Source organism: Wolffia australiana, chromosome 9 (genome assembly GCF_029677425.1).
Source record: "Wolffia australiana isolate 7733 chromosome 9, ASM2967742v1".
NCBI lineage: Eukaryota > Viridiplantae > Streptophyta > Magnoliopsida > Alismatales > Araceae > Wolffia > Wolffia australiana.
In genome coordinates, this window is record NC_135843.1 from 1,332,303 (window position 1) to 1,338,671 (window position 6,369).

The following is a 6,369-nucleotide window of genomic DNA, read 5'->3' on the forward strand; positions in this document are numbered from 1 at the left end:
CATTACATTACATATATTTCAATATTTTCTGTCAAATATTTCCCTTCAATATACAAATATTATCAGAAACACTATAAAGGGCCCTAATTTTGATGTAGGCCACGGTAAATTTTTAATAGAGAAGGTTTATTCATTTTCACCCTGGGAGTTGGTTATGGATTTCTGCCGCACCGCCACCACCGCGATGCAAGGATAACTATCTCTGTGATGAATCCCTATAGGTAGATTATATATATTCTGAACGTTACTCGCCTCTAGTGAGCATATGGACCCACCTCCATCTGCACACCACCTGTGTGGAGCCAGAGATCACCCCACCTCCATCCATCAGCACTAGCCTGTAGCAAGTGGGCTCCCACCATCCATGTCATTCCATCACGTACCCCTGGCGACTCTGTTGGCCATTCACCCAGCCGACGACCACTGCCTTGTTCTTCTTGATTCATGTCTGTTGGCATCGTCATCATCAGCATCATCAGCATCTTGAATTTCACCCTTCTCATGCGGTTTCATCTTGCATCAAGAGAGGCTTACATTATAAGATCTCACCATGTAATAAGAAAATGGTCAATAATGGGAACCCCCATTTTGATTCCTATTGTTTTTCAAGGTGATAAAGCTACATTTTAATTGATCAGCTTATAATGCACCTAAACCTTTAGAGATGATTCTCTTTCACCTAAACCTACATTTCAATTGGGCTTATTATGAATAGGCTTCAGTAGTTGTTGTGATGCCGTTATTCCCTCTAAAAAACTTAAAATTCAATATAGTTAATTTGAAACAGTTAAATATTCAATAAATTTATATTATGACTTATTAAATGATTTTTTATAACCCGATGTCAGAAAATCTGAAAAATGCCAAAAATTCAGGAAAAAATTATATATTGTTTAGAAAGAACTTAATTAGGAAGTTCATCAAAATGTGTAGAGTTCACGATTTAACTGAAATAATCAGTTTCTTACCATTACCCTACATGAATTATTGACAGTTCCTGAGGAATGTTCCATTGTTCTCTTGAACTTAGCCATATATCCTCAAACAAAAGACACAAGTGCGAAGTAATAAAAGTATCAACCCCACCTCTATGTATGAATACACCCATCAGTAACTAAATAACCCTCGGCCAAATTACTTGTACTTGTAGAAAGAGCTAGTTATCACGAGGATGGAAATGTACATCTTGCCACTAAAGATACAATTATCATAAAAATATCTTATTATTTTAAAAAATGTGTCCCTCATGTAACACAATAAGAATGTTTATCTCTCACAGTGTATGGCTCTAAAATTATTGAAATTTACATTAGCCTTGTTCCCACCTGAAATCTGAAAGCAGTCATTCTTCTTCCCCCATGTTAGCACATAATGTCAAATGTGTACCAATAACTTAAACTATCAGATGAGGATAAACAAGTGTGAACAGTTGTAGTAAATATAGAAAAGAATGGTAGAGTGGCTAAAAAAATGGTGATAAGATCTATAAGAAGCAAATGAACATGGGCAAAAAATATTACATCAAGCAGCCTTCTCCGATTATTTTAGGAAAAATGAGGAAGGAGCGATTTTGTTATCAAATTGCAGAAGAGAATTTCTAAACTAGTGTATAAAGTACATATGCATTATCACGGGTTAAATAAAAAGTGATGGATATGAGTAGATTAGCAGATCGATTAAAAAACACATATCCAAAACAAAAACCCAAATTTGTTTGAATGGGGTAAAAAACATGCAGAAAATTTAATTCCAAAACAGCTAGAGATGAAGTGTCATCATAATGAATATCTGAAAAGGTTTTCTGATGTGTAGTCAATAATATATTTGAAATGGAACAATACATATGGATGTTGTAAAGAGTTCTTTGGAATAAACATGAAACCAATTATCTATTTATAATAATAATATTATAAAAGAGAAAGAAGAAGACACAAATTAACGAGTTTGATAAGGTGAAGAGTGAAAGTGCAAAGGGAGATAACATTCAAGTGATATAACAAGAGAAATCACAAGGGCAAGCTAAATAGACTTGGGGGTTTGGGCTACTACGAATAAAAAGAGAATATGTAAAGGATGAGTCAAAATATAGATAATACATATAGGGAAGTGGAAAATGGGCACTAGATAGTGATGTGAAGCTGGTACACATTGTTTTTAAGTTTGGCTTTAGATTATCAAGGGAAAGTAATCCTACACTGACGACATAAAAAATATGAGCACCTAATCGCATAAAAAAGATGGGGATTTTTCTCAGAAAAAGAAGCAGGGTTTTGGATACTCTGAATTCACACATTACTGCTTGGAAGAATGGTAGTATTTCTGTCCTATGATTTTCATGTTAGTTCCTTACCCAATTACATATCGGAGCTCATTATAAGCTGACCAAAAGTGTCAAGTCATGGTGCATACTTCATTAGAAATTTAATAAAAATAGATCCTGAGATTATTTCCCATGCCTTCTAATATATGCATGGTTTTCAATGCATGAATATGAAAATAAATATTGAGAAATTTGAGGGGGAAGTATTTCAAACTGAGAGGTGGAGGTTGTCTGCATGAACTTATTATCTATGGGGAATTAGGAGATGCTTCTAGTTGATTATTGGTCACTGGCAGCAAGATATATTTATTCCTTTCACTTGAGAAAAAATCCAAATAAAACATAAAAACAGTTGGGGGAATTATGCGAAATATCGCAGATCATTGTATTGAAAGAAGATCAAATCAGATAGAGAAAACTAAATGCTAATATGAATAACGTCACATCACTTCATTAGAAATTTAATAAAAATAGATTCTGACTTATTAGATTAATTTATTTACACATAAGATGTCAGTTACGTTTTCAAAACCTGCGTAAAATCTTAAAAGTCAGACACTCACTCTAAAGATGGCTTTATCTCGATGAATAATTAAAGTCATGATACCATGCATCTATGATCATATTAATGTCAGTAGATATACAAAAAATTTCTTAGTGAATAATTAGAATATTATGGAAAATTTCTGAATTAATGTTATCACTTGGATATTGTTTTGAGTTGTATTATCTATATCATTCTCTTGATCTATCTAGTCTTCATATTTTTATAATAATTTTTAAAAAATCATTCCCTTTTCACCTGAGACATCTCCATTTCTTAACTTTATAGAAAACTGAACCTGCCTTCTACATATCCACCGAAACCTAAGCCATCAGAATTTGTTAATTCTCAATATGATATTTACCATCAGAATTTAAAGATAATTCAACCAAAATAAAATTTAGAGTATTTAACTATTAATATCCATTTATAGCATGTTTGATTATTTGTGTTCAAGAGCACTTATAACCTTCTTACTTTCCTCGATGAAATGCAATTTAAAGTATTTCATACATATTGCATTTATAGTTGCACTAAAATGACTTTAATAACATATTTTCATTGTAAAAATGATAATAAAATTGTATTTATTATAATCTCCTGAACTTTCCTGATTTATACTGATTTTTATGTACTTTTGTTAAAATTATTGAGTGGAAAACATGAAGAAAAGGGCTCTAAAACTGTGTTCGGTAGTTTTTGCTGCCGTAAATCTCCAATTTGAGTATAGTTTTTTGTATTTTAACTTATTTGGGAAAATAGAGGGGTTTTTCACAATTTTCAGGTGAAGTAGGAGAGAAGGGGCATATATCCAAATACTGCTAAGACCCTTGTCAAAATAAAATTTCGCAAAAGTTAAGGGTTTTTTCTGCAAATTTTGTGGGGAGAGAAGAGGCCAAAAAGGATCAAATGACTCAGATTTCTCCAGATTCAAACCTTCATATTTGAAGATCTAATTGTTGGATTGAGCTCAGATTTTGAGGGCCAGTCTCCATTGTATCCTGTTTCCATCCGTAAAGATGGATCATCCAGCCGAGTCCTTAAAATAAATAAAATTAAGGAAAACCTAGGGGCAAAATTGGAATTGTCTGACCCTTTTACCCTAGGTATAAATTCTTAATTTTATCTCAATTTTTCATTCTTGGATGGTCGACCATAGTCTGGACTTAGCGGGGAGCTCTCCTTCGATTAACTTTTATCTGGGTATTTTACTTGTTTTTTGGTTTCTCTCTTTATTGATCTTGATTTGTGTTCTTTTAAATCGCCTTGGCTAGGGCGAATTGTACTATCCTTTGTCTTGATTGAAGAACTTAGCTAATGATCATATTCCATTAGAAGAAATAAAAATACTCTATAAATTAGATAGATTCTCTGTCCCTTATCTTACTCCAAATCTCTACATTCTTCACCAACTATTATTGTTTTAAAACCCTATATTAAGTACTCGTTTTATCTCATTACTATCTCTTTAAACTTATGATTCTGGATCTTCTTTTGAGGACCAGTTTGAATGAAGCGAGGACCTCTATTCTCTTAATATTCTCTCATCTCCCCTACCTCCCTCTTCTTAATTCTTTTCCCTTATGATCTCTAAAGATATGGCCTCTTATTTAGAAAGGAAATCAATAGAGATCATCCCTATTTAATCATGGAGACCTGATCTTCCCTGAATATTGAACTCTGCTTCCTTGTGGACAACCCCTCTTCTCATCATTGACATCTTAATATCGAGGATTCATTATAAATATTATTGTATAACTTGATTACAAAAAATTATAGAAATTAACCTAGTTAATTACAGTAAATTTAGACTTATAATTTACCATTCAAAAGAAAATATTAATAAGAGAAGCAAGGCATGGAATCATAATTTAATATTTTTTTAAAATAACACCTGTAAACTTGCTTGCATAAGTTCAAATTATGATATAGTGTGGTGTAAATGGGTCTTATGAATCTAATAATCTGACTTAAAGTTTGGGGCTTTATGAAGAATACATACTTAATATAAATAGGGGAATGCCCTGAATGAAATCACCTAGTCCAGAATTATTGAGGGCTCATTCGCTTCTTCTCTCTTGTCCCTTTAGCTCCTCTCTGTTGTTGATGTGATCGAGATGGCATAATGATGAAGACAAAGTGTGAGCGGAGCTTGTCATGGTGAAGGACATGATTCGACATGCCATGAAATGCGTGGACACATCTAGAGGCTTTACACAAAAGCAACTCGACATGCCTCATTCGAGGATCCAAGAAGTCACAGATATGATCCGTGACCAGGTTATTTGATTCATCATTTATTTATGCCATATTGATTCCATTGTTCGTCATCTTCTGTGAATAGTTCTACGTGTTCATCCATATCATGGCCCTAGAATCCAACATAAAGTAGATAACAAATAGAGAAAATAGAAGTAATAAGTATATGAGATAATATAATTTTACGTAATTATTATGATATCAGTCGATAGATATAATAGGTAGTGAATAAGCATGATTATGATATATATTTATGGTATAATAATAAAGTAAAATATTTAAATATATGGTGGAAAATATATTTTTAGATTTGAATTAATTTATAAAAGTAATAAGGTAGAGAGAAGGAGAGAGAGATAAATATGGGATATCATTTTTATTACTAATTTTAATTTTTAGCTAGGTTATGTGGATTATAAGAAAGATAAATATAGTAACTAAAAGTAGACTACGACTTAGGAATATAGTGCACAGGTGTTTTATTATTTAATAAAAATATAAGAATACGAATGAATAGGGATATGGATAATAGTAACATGGATAATAATAAGAGATTTGAGTGATTATGTATAGACTGATGGAGGATAAAGGGTGAGTCATAAATAATAACTGGATATATAATGAAAAATATATTTAATTTTTTAAGACGATATTAAAAATTGGATAGAGATATCAGAATGGGTGATAATAAAGATAGTAATGAAGTGACTTAAGAGTTAGCTATATGTATTGATAGATGTTTTTTGGGGGTAGATTAGCTTAAAAGAATAAGACATGTTATATATTTCTAACAAAAAAATATGCTATTTTTGAAATAGAAAATTGAATAGAAGATATGAGAGTATTGACAAAAAAGTCAGATGAGGCACAAATGTTTGACAAAATGCCTCAAAGAGGCTATTCAACTAGAAATAAAATTTAGAATTCAATTTAAGCTAAGTAGACATAAATAAATTATACTAAGAATATATTATCATACAGATTTTGATAAGCAAGGTCTGGGATACCAATTGTTGCCCCTTGACATCAAAGTGCTTCCATGTCCTTGTCTGTGCTAACGCAAATCTGAGTGTTCTTGAAGCTCCTCTAATTCTGCATTGAGATGTTCGAGCTGATACAAGGCTATAACCACCTTTAAACTCATCTCCCTATTTCAGAAAGGGTCCACCCCTTTCTCTGTTTGATCCCCCTAATGGAGTGACCATTTGTTATAATTAAACTCCAGCTCTTGAACTTGTTAATTTTA